Here is a 15108-nt window from a genome sequence, read left to right as displayed (position 1 = left end):
ATGTCTGGCAATTTAATTTACTTTTTCTCATTCACACCCCTGAATGCAGTTTTCATCAAAGTTCTGCCTTTGGCGCTCTTCGACAAGTTCATCTACTGCCATGAGCTCAACTGCCTTCTTTTCACAAATGCCCCTTAAACCCTCTCTTCTTAAATCCTAATTCCTCTTTCTTGAATCTTAGTTTTATGGGATTCTATCTGGAAATCTATTAGAGCCTCACCCTCAACAGGCACCAAACAGAACTAATTAGTTTAACTCCCCCAACATAGTACTTGCATATTTTGGCAGATGGCCTGACCATTTCCAGTCTCCAGAGCTGGAAACCACTCCACAGCAAGCAACAAACACTTCTCCACTTTCTGACTAGCTCTTTCCCCCATTCCCTTTTCTACCGCCACTAACAGTTTTCACCATCAACATGTAGACACTCAAAAACTGTTGTAGGAGATGGTAAAGAGGGCCAAAATAGAATTGTCTACCATTATTTCTCAAATGTTTCAAACATATTAAACCCTTTTAATGGAAAAACAAAACTAGAGATTTCCAGTATTGAACTAAATTATTTTTCATATTGTAACTGAAACATGTACAAACCTAGATATAAAAGGCTTATGTTGATAGCTATACGGTCATAAGCTAAAACAAATTTGGAAATGAATACAAACTAAAGTGCAAAATATAACGTTTAAAATGGTACTAAAATAGTATGTGAACTAATAATATGTTGCTGATACAAAACCTCACCTGGAGATGAGAATATCAATTAACTGCCATAATATGTTTCTTTGAGTTTGTAAGTCTACCTCACCTCTCGTCCCTCTAATTTCCCTATAGAAACTTACCTGAAACTTCATTTGGCTAATAGGCACTATTGACACATTAACCCCACTGCTATAGTTGTCTCATTCACTTACAACATTAATTTACTAGAGTTGGATGCTCGTATTATCATAAATGTAAATAAAGTTTCAACCACCAAAATCATGTGGAAACACTTGGTTATAATATGGCCACACCAATAACTTGGAATAAATTTATGTTGATTTTGAGATTACAACAAAAATTAAAATATACCATTGATGCATTCTCTTAGAGACTGGAGAAATATAACCCTATACTCTGGCACCCTGATATCGGTTATCATCACCATAATAAAACTAATTGATGGTTTCAGACTGGCTGAATACACCTTCCTATTCATATGCTCTCTCTTAGTAGTAAGCACTGTCATTCTTAGCACCTGAAATACGGTGGTGAGCTTAATTTCTTTCTATTTTATTTGTTTCACCTGTCTTACGTTGCCTAATGGATTAGAAGCTACTTTTAGCTCCAGTTTAAATACTTACATATTTACCTTATTCAATATTCATATTTAAACTGCTGCAGCACCAAATACAGTGGTTTGGTTTTTTTTCTGATCAGTTAGTTATTCATCCATGAATTGATTTACCCAACAAACATTTATTGCGCTCCTACAATGTGCCAGGCATCTGTAGGCAATGAGCATTGTTTTGGAAAAATTACACACTCTTTTCTCTCAGTTTATGTTCTGCTGGGGAAACAATTATAAAGCAAATGTGACATACTTTCTGATGATGGTTAAGTTATAAGACGAAAAGAAAGGCTGGTAAGGAAAGTGCCAAAGGAGCTACTTTAGATAGAGTTGTTGAGGAAGGCCTGGCTGAGAAGGGGGCATATAAGCTGAGATCAGTACAATGTAGTTTCAGGTTTAAATTTTATTTATAACATCCATTTGTCAATTATGTCTTCCCATAGACTAGTACCTCTTGCAGTGCAGATAAATTGCACTGTTTATTTTGTGATAGGAGATCAAATAATTTTTATTTAGGAGTCTGTTATATCACTAAATCATTATATAAACAATGTGACTGGGCACCACTTGCCCCTATTTAATGGATAATGAAACTATGTCTTAGAGAAGTATCCAAAGTCATATCCAGAAGTATCAACAAGTGGCTGTTCCTTGTTGACCTATAAATCAAAACTAAACTTATCTGATTTCAGGTTTCATTGTTTTCCCACTCTATCCCACCTTCCACCATATTGAAAGTTCTATAGAGTTGGCATGACGACACGCTTAGTACTTCATAAAAAACTAATGAATTTATGAGGAGGAAGACCACGGCTATCCAAAGAGTCCAAAGTGATATATGTCCTTAATCTAAAGTGCCAAAGTAGTTGATCCAATTTAATACAAACATACAATCTTAGCTTAGGTAGCTTTCAGAATTTCCAAATGAAAACAGTTGTCAACAAAGAGAGAACTTCAAAGCCAATAATAAGCATGAGACTGTTTTGGTTAAAGAGCAACTATACCAACAATGAGAAAGTTATGTTTGGGGTAAGCAATCAAGTGTAAGTAAAATCTGTCTGACCAGTTCCAAGTATAAAAGATGAGTCACGTAATTATTGTGAATGATTAAAGAGGTTAGCAGGGCTGTTCGTGCTGAAGAACCAAACAGCATTTTAATTCATTTAAAATATGCTTTTGAGATTAAAACTGATAATTAAATACCCAAGTTCATGGAACAATAGAAACTACTTTTAATTTCCTAGGATTAGAAATGTGTATCTTGTTTATTATAAAATGTCTGCTTTGATAAAACCTGTTCATAATTATCACAACACCAATATTTATATTGCCGTCTCATTTAATTCCCTAGAGATCTGAGAAAAGGCCCAAAACAAGCTAGAAAGGAGTCTGCAATATGCTCTCAACAACAGTGTTCAAACATTATTAAAGCAAGGATGCATTCTTTCTTCTACCCAACCTAATTTGTGTTAAAATCATGAGAGGAAAAAAAAAACAAACTTATTAAAGGGGAAGAATGTGGTGGTGTACCATTAATACAGCACATGTCAAAACATAAGTTCTTTATTTCTGTATATTTGCAGTATTTATAGGTCACCTTCTTTTTGCTAATGAAAATCTGGATCATTAAAATAATTCAGATGTCTTCATTTTACATATGAAACATCACCTTTCCACCAGACTAAAGAAGCCCTGGGAAAAGAGGCGTTATCTTTCTATACCCAAGATTTTTTTGCCTCGTTTGTTTTTTTTCTTCCTCTGCATTGTCACTATGTGTCTCCTTCTTTACTGCTCTATTTTTGATTAATTACAATGTGAACTATGTCTTCCAAGGAATTTATGAAAGGACTCATCAGGACTTAACAAGGCTGTATCATAAGCAGAAATTTAGTCCAAAAAGGAGAGGGGAAGACAGTGATGGGGAACTGCATTGTCAGATGCCTACTAAGTGCTGTGCTCAGAATTTTACATATGAATTCCCCTATTTAATCTCAAACTTAATCCTATGAGACAGATATTATTTTCATTTCTCAGATGGTATCCTGACACTGAGAGAGGTTAAATGAGTTAATCTGAGGTCATACTGGAAAGATGTGGTAGATCTGGGATGTGAATTCAGATCTCAGAATTCAGTTTTACCTCTACACGAAGTTGTCTTCCAATAAAATGTGTTGTGTTCTGCTGGATTTGACTAAACTCAAACCTTATGGCACCATGGATATAAATTTAAAGTTTTCCCATTTTGGCTTCACCATTTCTGACAATGAAAAATGATTCTTTATTTAATTCCACTGAACAGCGCCGAAGAACAGGGACAGGTGCACAGTTGTGTTCCTGCAGATTTTAGTGACCAACCGGGAAGTGGTAGAAACATGGGCCATGTTTCTATCCATACAGACAGCTCTGTCAAGACTTTCAAAATATGTTTACTTTGCTGTATGAATGGAAATCCCTTCTCTCAACAAATATGTAGAATATTGTGCTTCCGTTCCTTAAGTCTCTGCAAAGAAAAGTCCAAAATTGAGAGAAGAAAAAAATTTCTTCCCCAATTCTTCATTGTTATAATGTCTCCTTAGAATCTATAACCTCTTGATTATTTTCCAGTTAATATGGTCAGATATGAAAAATAATATTTTAATTTATTTGTGAAGAACAATAAACTATAGCAGTAAAAATAACTACCAAATTTCATAGATTCTAAAATATATCAGTTAATAGCAATGTGAGGTCATAGTCTTCATATTCATTTACATAGAGTAAAATTGATATATATAAAGGAGACATCATTTGTTCAATAAAGTTAGAAAATGAAAGGACAGTAATTTCAGTAAATGAGCTTTAAAATATGGAAGCAACCTAAGTGTCCATCAATGGATGAATGAATAAAGATGTGATACACACACACACACACACACACACACACAGTGGAATACTATTCAGTCATGAGAAAGAAGGAAATCCGGCCATTCCTTAGGACATGAATGGACTTTGGACTTTGAGGGCACTGTGCTAAGTGAAATAAGCTAAACAGAGAAAGACAAATACTGCATGGTATCACTTATATGTGGAATCTGAGAAAAAGTCAAACTCATAGGAATGAGGGTAGAAAAGTAGGTGCCAGGGACTGGGGGGTTTGGGTAAAACAGGGAGAGGTTTGTAAAAGGATACAAGCTTTCATCTATAGATGAACATGACCTGAGGATCTAATATAAAACATGGTGACTACAGTTGATAATACCATATTATATAATTGAAATTTGCTAAGAGAGTAGAATTTAAATGTTCTCATCAAAAACAAAAAGATAAATATGTGAGGTGATGGATGTGCTATTTAACTGATGGGGGGAATCCTCTCACAATGTTTATATGTATTGAATCACCGTGATGTACCCCTTAACTATCTTACAATTTTTTATGTCAATTATACTTCAGTAAAGCCGGAAAAAAAGATAATAAAAATAAGTAACTAAGTAAATTAATATAAAATACTACAATATTAGTAGTATTTGATCCACAGTCATTTTGCCAGTAAAACTTTCAGGAGACTGCTAATTCCATAGGAACAGAAAACATGTTTTGACTTCTTCATATTTTAGGACCTAACACGATGCTAGCTGGTATTTAATAGATGGGAAAGAGGTAAAAGAGAGGGAAAGGAAGAAGGAGAGGAAATAAAAAAGAAAGGAGAGGAAGGGAGAGGAGAGGAGAGAAGAGAAGAGATGGGGAGGCGAGGGGAGGAGGGAGGAAGAACCCAAAGTCAGAGTTTTTGCCTGGGGTATCTGTGGAGGGATGGATAAGGAGGGAAATAAGTTTTTCATGGATCCCTACTTCCATTACGCCCCTTAGGATCCCTGAGGTCGACATAAGTGGCCCTAACATATCTACTAGTCATTGAGAAGGACTGTTACATAAAACTTAGGAATGGAAGATTCTTAAAGGAAATCATTTAAGACTGTTTCAGATAGAGAAGAAACAAAGTCTAATAGAAAGCATCTGGCAAAGATAAAGTTTTAGGATCCAGTCCTAGCAATACTGATCTCTAATTTCATTGATATACTGTGAAATTTACTCAACTCCTTTGAATTTTGGTTTTCTGTTCTGAGATGATAGGTAGATATAGGATGCTCTCAAGGTTTACTTTTCGTTTTAAAACATCTACCTTTGACTACACTGGTGCAAAATGAATTTTCCTAAACATATCTTCTCTTATGGAAAAGAAGATCATATCTATAGAAATGACTATTTCTACTACAGTACATGTTTTCGAATAAATACATTATGAACTTATATAAAGCTTAACATTCCTTAATCTGCCAGAATCACTCACTTTTGAGAGCTTACAAATCAGAGGAAACTAGAGGGAAATGCCATTGCCCAGTCACTTACTATTCAGTTTTAAAGTGTCAGCATTTACTTTTTTATATGTTATCCTTACAATGAGATTTATAATACACTGCCTCTAAGTCATTTTTTCATATGACTGATATAGCAATATCGTGATAGAAAACAGCCTCTTTCTAGGTACAATGCTCTTCTCACATTTCAGACAAGCATGAGCAGCACTATGTGATACTCCATTTGCTTCAATTCCAGGACATAACTTGTCTGCATCTGTATATTTGGTTAGATGATTTAAAGAGGAGAAACAAGATAAGCCTCACAAATTGAGATGGAATTCTCTGTGTGAAGGATAAGAAAGTCAGGCTCATTTGGACATCCCAGGTCTTGCCAATGGGATAAATAGCAGCTGATGCGGGAAATAGTAGAAACATTAGTCCACAGATATTTTGTTACCATCATCCCTGAGTAGGCAGTCATTTAATGTGGTCCTTCCCAGTCTTGTGAACCATCTTCTGCCAATATCTATTCTGACTGCCAGATCCTTAAGGAGTACTATAGGCATACTTCGGAGATATTGAGGGTTCGGTTACAGATCACAGCAATAAAGTGAATGTTGCAACAAAGTAAGTCACATTAATGTTTTGGTTTTCGAGTATATATAAAAGTTATGTTTACACTGTATTGTAGTCCATTAAATGTGCAAGAGTATTATGTCTAAAAATGTACATACCTTAATTAAAAATACTTCATTACTAAAAAAAAGCTAATTACTATCTGAGACTTCAGCCAGTGATAATCTTTCTGCAATAAAAATATCAAAGATCACTGATCACAGATCACCATAACAAATATAATAATAATGACAAAGCTTGAAATATTACAAGAATAACCAAATATGAGACAGGATGCTAGAAAATGCTGTTGGAAAAATGGCGCCCATAGAGTTGCTTGACACAGCGTTGCCACAAACTTTCAATTTATAAAAAAAAATGTAATATCTGTAAAATGCAATAAATCAAAGTGTGATAAAACAAGGTATGCCTGTATAGAAATGTCTTTATCCAAACGCTACAAATTAAATATCACATTTCCTTCTTTATCTACTTTATGACCATAGGAAGAAGTTTGGGTAACTATGGCATGAGTTGCTCGGGAAATATCTGAACATCATTAAATAACTAAATCTTTAGTGCTAGTCACTCGAGTATGTACTCTAGTAGAGAGCTGCCCAGGTAAGAAGCAGTCCGATTGACAATCCCACTTCTGTAATTTGAACCATCTGCACTTGTGACTTTTGATCTGAATTTCAAATTTGAAACTACTATTTGCTTTTCTGTTCAAAGCATCAAAATTCATACAGCATGTCTCTCCAAAATTAGTATTCATCTGGGCCTCTTGTTGCACCTCAGTTCCAGCTGTTCCAAATTTGGTAAAATGCACCCTGTCATTTTTGTACAATGTAATAACAGACAACAGAAACTTGATTTACTCACAAAGCTAAGGAGTAAGGATGGGGCTGATGGATATTGCTGATAAGCAGACTAGTAGCGGGGAAAAAATACTAACCTGATCTGTTTCTGTTATTGAATGAAAGACTGGGGAAATGTGATTTCAGTAAATTAAAACTGGATTTGTCAAGTCAAGCAAACTGAGTATTTTTACCATGTACGTTTTTCTCATTTCTTAAAGCAATTGTGGAGGATTATGATAATGCTCAAGGGCTAAATGTATAAAAATTGATGAAATCGGCAGCCACCTTTAGGTGATTATAAGGAGCAAAATGTCAACAGAAGTAGCATCTTTTGCTAACTAACAGCTTGAGGCCCATTTTTCGAAGTAATCACTGATGTATAGAAATCTCTTACTTAGAGATTGAAGAGACTTCCTAAAAACTTCAAATGAGAAAACTACATATTAAACATACAATCAAAGCTTAATCCACAGGAAACATCAATTGGATTTTGTTATACTCCTCTTGAAGGAGGCAAGAAAATAAGAAATTAAGTTCGGTTGGAGATTTAATCAAATATAGACAAAACAAAAATCATTCAGCGTCTGGACCACAACTGGTATTCATCCAATTTTCTATAGTAGCACACTGTTCAATAGAACTTTTTGCAGTGATGGAAATGGTGTATGTCTGCACTGTCATCTACTGCAGCCACTAGTCATGTGTAGGTATTGAGCAGCCAAATGTGGCTAGTGCAACTGAGAAACTTGATTTTTCTCCCAGCTTTACTGAGATGTAACTGACAAATAATACTGTCATATATTTAAAGTATACAATGTTCTGATTTGATTTATACATACATTGCGAAATGATGACCACAATCAAGTTAACACATCTTTCACCTCATATACTTACCTTTGTGTGCGTGCATTTGTGTATGTGTGTGTGCTGAGAATACTTTAGATGTAATCTCTTAGCAAATTTCAAGTACACTATATAGTATTAATTACAGTCATCATGCTGTGCATTAGATCCTAAGAACTTATTCATCATTTAACTGAAGGTTTGTACACTTTGACCAACATCTATTTCCCTCACACCCCAAACCCTGATAACCATTTTTCTACCCTCTGTTTCTTCGAGTTCAAAAAAACTTGGGGGAGGTTCCACATATAAGTAATACCACATAGTACTTCTCTTTGTCTCTCTGGCTTATTTTCTTTAGCATAATGCCTCCAGGTTCATCCATGTTGTTGGAAATGGCAGGGTTTCCTTCTTTTTATGGCTGAGTAATATTCCATTGTATATTTATACCACAATTTCTTTATACGTTCATCCATCAGTGGACTCATATGCTGTTTCCATAACTTGGCTATTGGAAATTATGTTGCAATGAACATGGGAAGCAGATATCTCTCCAAGAGGGTGATTCCATTTCCTTCGATATATACCCAGAAGTGGGATTGTTGCACCATATGGCAGTTCTATTTTTAATTTTTTGAGGAAACTCCCTACTGTTTTCCATAATGGCTGCATCAATTTACATTCCCACAACAGTGTACAAGAACTCCCTTTTTTTCCCTATTCTCACCAAAATCCTTTATATTTTTGACAATAGATATCCTAACTGGTGTGAGGTGATAGCTCATTGTAGTTTTGATTTGTATTTCCCTGATGATTAATGATGTTGAGTATCTTTCATATACCTGCTGGTCATTTATATGTCTTATTTAGAAAAAAAGTCTATTCAGTTTCTTTGCCTGTTTTTTAATCAGGTTATTTATTTTTTTGCTATTGATTTGTAAGGATTCCTTGTTTATCTTTAATATTAACTCCTTACCAGATACTTGGTTGGCAAATATTTTCTCCCATTCCATAGACTGCCTTTTCATTTTGTTGATTGTTTCCATTGTGGTACAGAACGTTTTAGCTTGATGTAGTACCACTGTTTATGTCTACTTTTGTTGCCTGCTCTTTTGTGTCATATGCAAAAGATCATTTCCAAGACCAAACGTCAAAGAGCTTTCCCAGTATGTTTTCTTCTAGGAGTTTTATGGTTTCAAGTCTTATGTTTAAGTCTTTAAACTATTTTGGCTTGATTTTTGTGTATGGTGCAAGATAAGGGTCCAATTTCATTCTTTTGCATGTAGGTATCCAGTTTTCCCAACACCATTTATTGAAGAGATTATCCTTTCTCTGTTGTGTATTCTTGGTGTCTCGTTGACCATATATGCATGAGATTATTTCTGGGCTCTCTGTTCTATTTATCTATGTGTCTGTTTTTATTCCAATACCATACTGTTTTGATAAGTATAGGTTTTTAAAGTAGTTTGAAATCAGGCAGGGTGATGCCTCCAGCTTTGCTTGTCTCCTTAATATTGCTTTAGGTATTAAAGATCTTTTGTAGTTCCAAACAAATTTTAGTTTAGTTTTGTTGTTGTTGTTTTTTCCTGTAAAAAATGCCATTGGAATTTTGATAGGGGTTTCATTGAATCTGTACTTTACTTTGGGTAGTATGGATATTTTAACAATATTAACTTTTCCAACTCATGAGGATGAGATACTTTCTATTTATTTGTGCCTTCTTCAATTTTTTTCATCAGTGTTTTATAGTTTTCATTGTACAGTTCATTTACCTCCTTGGTTAAATTTATTCCTAAGTATTTTATTGTTTTTTATGCTATTGTAAACGAGCTTCCTTTCTTAATTCTTTTTTGAATAGTTCATATTAGTTTATAAAAATTTGACTGATTTTTGTATGCTGATTTTTATCCTGAAAAATAAATGTTTATTAGTTCTAACAGGTTTTTTTGGTGGAGACTTTAAAGTTTTCCACATATAAGTTCATATCGTGTAAATAAGACAATTTTATAATTTTTACAAAATTTTACCGAAGTTTTTAAAAAATTTACACTTTTCTTTCTAATTTAGATATATTATTTCCTTGTCTTGCCTGATTTCTCTGGCTAGGACTTCTAATACTACGTTGAACAGAATTAGCAAGAGTAGGCAATCCTGACTGGTTCCTAACCTAGAGGATACAATTTTCAGCTTTTCACCATTGAGTATGATGTTAGTTGTGGGTTTGTCATATATGTTACATATATGGACATATACATATAGATGGTACATTCCTTCTATACCAAATTTTCTGAGTTTTTATCATGTAAGGAAGTGGAATTTTGTCAAATACATTTTTTGCATATTTTAAGATAACCAAATAATTTTCATTTTCATTTTGCTAATGTGGTATATTACATTTATTAATTTGTGCATGTTAAACCACCCTTCCATTCCAAGGATAAATCTCACTTGATCATGGTGTATGATCCTTTTAATATGTTTTTAATTTAATTTATTACTAATATTTTGTAGAGGACTTTTGTATCTATTCTTATCAGGGTTACGGGCCTGTGATTTTCTTTTCTTGTAGTGTCCTTGTCTGGCTTTGGTATCAGGGTACTGTTGGTCTCATAAAATAAGTTAGATAGTGTTCCCTCCTCTTCAACTTTCTGGAAGAGTTGAATCGATATTAATTCTTTTTTTTTTTTTTTTTTTTTGCGGTACGTAGGCCTCTCATTGTTGTGGCCTCTCCCGTTGCGGAGCACAGGCTCTGGACACACAGGCTCAGCGGACATGGCTCACGGGCCTAGCTGCTCCGCGGCATGTGGGATCTTCCCGGACCGGGGCACAAACCCATGTCCCCTGCATCGACAGGCGGACTCTCAACCACTGCGCCACCAGGGAAGCCCGATATTAATTCTTATTTAAATGTTTTGTAGAGTTACATTCTTCTTTAAATGTTTGATGAAGCTGACTGGTCCTGGATGTTTCTTTGTTGGGAGATGGCAGATTACTGACTCAATCTCCTTACTCATTATCTGTCTGTTCAGATTTTTTATTTCTTCATGATTCAGTCTTAGAAGGTTGTATGTTTCTTGAATTTATCCATTTCTTCTAGGTTATCCAATTTGCTAGTGTACAATTGTTGACTGTAGTCTCCTATGACCCTCTGTGTTTTTGTGGTATCAGTTGTCATGTCTCCACTTACATTTCTGATTTTATTTGATTATTCTCTCTTTTTAAGCTGTTAATTTTATCATTTCAAAAAGGCATTTTTAAATCTTTTCTATTGTATTTCTCATCTCTATTTCATTTATTTTTATTCTGATTTCTGTTGTTTCCTTCCTTCTACTGACTTTAGACTTTGTACTTCTTTTTCCACTTCCTTGAAGTATAGTGTTTGTTTACTTGAGATCTTTTGTTTTTCTTAATGTAGGCATTAATCACTATAAATGCTCTTTTTAGAACTGTTTTTGCTGTATCCCATGAGTTTTGATATATTGTGTTTCCATTTTCATTTATGTCAAGATATTTCTGAGTTCCCTTTTGATTTTTTTGTTTCACCATTGGTAGTTCAGGAGTGTGTTGTATAATCTTCACATATTTGTGAATTTTATAATTTTCTTCATACTATTAATTTCTAGTATCATGCTACTGTGGTCAGAAAAGAAGCTTGATATGATTTCTATCTTCTTCAGTTTTCTAAGACTTGACTTTTGACCTAACATATGATCTATCCTGGAGGATGATTCATATGCACTTGAGAAGAATGTGCATTATGCTGCTGTTGGATGAAATCTTTTATACATGTCTGTTATGCCCATTTGTTCTAAAGTATAATTCAAGTGCAATGTTATTTTATTGATTGTCTGGATGACCCATCCATTGTTGAAGATGTGGCATTGAAGCCCCCTACTATTATTGTATTGCTTTCTATTTATCCCTTCAGGTAAATTAATATTTGCTTTATATACTTAGGTGCTCTGATGTTGGATGCATAAATATTTACAATTGTTATGTACTCTTAATGAATTGATAATAATGTCCTTCTCTTATTTGTGTCTTTGTCTCTTGTTACAGTTTTTGACTTAAAGTCTATCTTGTCTGGTATCAGTGTAGCTACCTCTGCTTTCTTTTTTCATGGAATATATTTTCCATTTTCATGGAATATATTTTTCCATCCCTTCAATGGAAAAATACATTTTTTGACTTAAAGTCTATCTTGTCTGGTATCAATGTAGCTACCTCTGCTTTCTTTTCTCATGGAATATATTTTCCATTTTCATGGAATATATTTTTCCATCCCTTCAATCTCAATCTATATGTGTCCTTAAACCTGAAATGAGTCTCCTATATGAAGCATATAGTTGGGTCTTGTTTATTTATTCATTCAGCCACTCTATGTCTTTCAACTGGAGAATTTAATGTACTTACATTTAAAGATATTATTGATAGGTAAGGGCTTGCTATTGCCATTTTGTTAATTGTTTTCTGGGTGTTTTCAAGATCCTTTATTCCTTTCTCCTTTTGTGATTTGATGGTTTTCTGTTTTAAATCCTTTTTCTCTTTTGCATATCTATTACAGGTTTTTGCTTTACAGTTACCATGAGGCTTACATAAATATTTTATAGCTATAATGGTTATCTTAAGCTGATAACAACTTACCTTTGATCATATACAAAAGCTCTACACTTGTACTCCCCTGTCTACATTTTATGTTTTTGATGTCACAATGTACATATTTTTATATTCTATATCCATTAACAAATTCTCATAATAAGTCATTTCTAATATGTTTATCCTTTAACCTTTGTAATAGACTTATATGTGATTTATACACCACCATTACAATATTAGAGTATTTGGAATTTGACTATATATTTATCTTTATCAATGCTATCTTCTCTTTTCTATTCATTTTTCTTTTTGCTCCTCTCATTGGATGATGTCCCCTGACATTCTTTGATTCAACTGTTCCTTTCATCTGTTTGATTTAGTCTGACTGTTGAACACCCCTATTGAATTTTTCAATTCGGTTATTGTATTATTTAGCTCTATGATTTCTGTTTGGTACTTTTAAAATATTGTCTATCTCTGTTGCAATTGTCTTTGTTTATATGTTGCTCTCCTGACCTTGGTGGGCATCTTTATGACCACTATTTTGAATTCTCTGTTGGGTAAGTCATTTGTCACCACTTCACTGTGTTGGTTTGTGGAGATTTATCTTGTTTTTTTTTGAAAAGATTCTCCTGTCTCTTCATTTTCCTTGAGTTTTTGCATTGGTTTCTATAAATTTGATAAGAGAGCCACCTCTCCCAGTTTTAACAGAATGGCCTCATGTAGGAAATTAAACTTGCTAATCAGCCTAGCCCAAGATTCTGGGTACCACTCAAACTTTTGTTCTTTTTCTAACATCTGTCTTTGTTCTTAGTGGCTCCCAGAAGATTACAGTATGCCAAGTCCCATCATTGCCCCAAAGTGGGGAAAATGCCACATGCTGCTTCAAGCTTCTGAAGGACCACTAACTGCCTGCTCTGTCAGCTCCAACAGCAGGCTAATTGGAAGCCCAAGCTTTGGGCAGCAAATGGAAAAGTTGGCATATGATATATGCAGTCTAGCCTTTATCAGGTAGAAAATGGGAGATGGGTATTTTTGCCTACATACTCCATGCTGAGCCAGAGTGAACAGCTGCTGGGAGTGCCTGTGCACCCACATAGAACCACCTCTTTGGACCCAGGGAAACTGCAAACACTGAGCTTAGTCAGTTCCCTGAGCTAAGTTATTTAGGAGCTAACCCCTTGAGTGGTAGCCATTGAAGTTGCGGCACTAGATGTTTGAACAAACTCCTTTCAGGGAGAAGCTAGAGACTTGATTTTATCACTGAGGCAAGCCAGGAGGAGAAGGCACAGGAGTTCCCTATGCCCATTCAAGCTCCTAAGGACTACAAATGATGTGCCCTGACAGCTCCCAGATGCAGGCTAATTAGAAGCCTGACCCTCGGCAGTAGCTGGAAAAGTATGCACCATGCAAACAACAAGTTTGCACTCACGTGTGTGGTGCACTCATGCACCAACAAGTGTTGCCAGCACCATGCAAAATCTCACTAGCTTCTCAGACGCTGACTTCCCAGTGAGCTTCACCAGCATCCCAGAGGGCTGATTCCCAACTAGTTTTACTAGGGCCCCAACAGGTGGTTTCCAGCCAGCCCTGGCTGGTGGCACTTCAGCAAATTCTCTGTCATTAAGTAGGCCACAGCCACACCCTCTCCAACAGGGTCTGGATGTCAGTGTTGGCCTCCTTCCAAGTCTTCTATTTCCATGGGTATTAGTCTCAGCTGTAGAAGTAGTATTTCCTCCCTACCTCTGCTATTCTTGTGTTCTGTTCAGTTCACTTTATGGCTAAGCTGTAATCTCCTATTATTTAGTTAATAATTAATTATTTATCCCTTAATAGTTACTCCCTGCTATTAATTCATTATTAGATAATAATTCTTTATATTGAAATGTTCCACTCAATTTACTGATTTCTGTCTCCTGGCTAGGCCCTAACTGACACATCTTCTTTAGGTCATTCATAGGAATTCTGCATGGGCTATCTTTAGTTTACAAAAATGTCAGGAATCTACTGACTTCCAAAATAAATCAACCTGTCAGTTGTAATGTTAAACATGTAAGGCCAAGTTTCCAAGCCTGGTACTCATTAAAATTAAATAATATATATTATTTTGCAAAGGTCCAGGAATCAGGAAAGATTCAAAGACATTGAATTTCTGTTGCAGTAGCCTTCCTTAAACCCATTAACATTTATTTTAATTGTGGTTCCAAGGTACTATTTCAAATAGTCTGAGAACTAAATTGCACATGTAAATACTTCAACATTTAGGGAAGTATTTGGGTATTAGAAATGGACTATAGTATTGCCTACAATTCAAGAATTTGAAATTTTTTATCTCTACTAATAATGAGCTTATAGACAAACTAAAATTTTAAAAAGCTATCCTTACAACCCACACAACTGAATATCAGAATGTTTGAGATTTTTAGGTTCTCTGCTATCCTTTGTCAAGAATGACCCAAGTAGAGAAAATATTTACAAATAATATACCTGATAAGGGTCGTGTCCATAATATATTAAGAATTCA

This window comes from Lagenorhynchus albirostris, chromosome 6 (genome assembly GCF_949774975.1).
Source record: "Lagenorhynchus albirostris chromosome 6, mLagAlb1.1, whole genome shotgun sequence".
Lineage (NCBI taxonomy): Eukaryota > Metazoa > Chordata > Mammalia > Artiodactyla > Delphinidae > Lagenorhynchus > Lagenorhynchus albirostris.
This window is presented reverse-complemented; position numbering follows the sequence as displayed.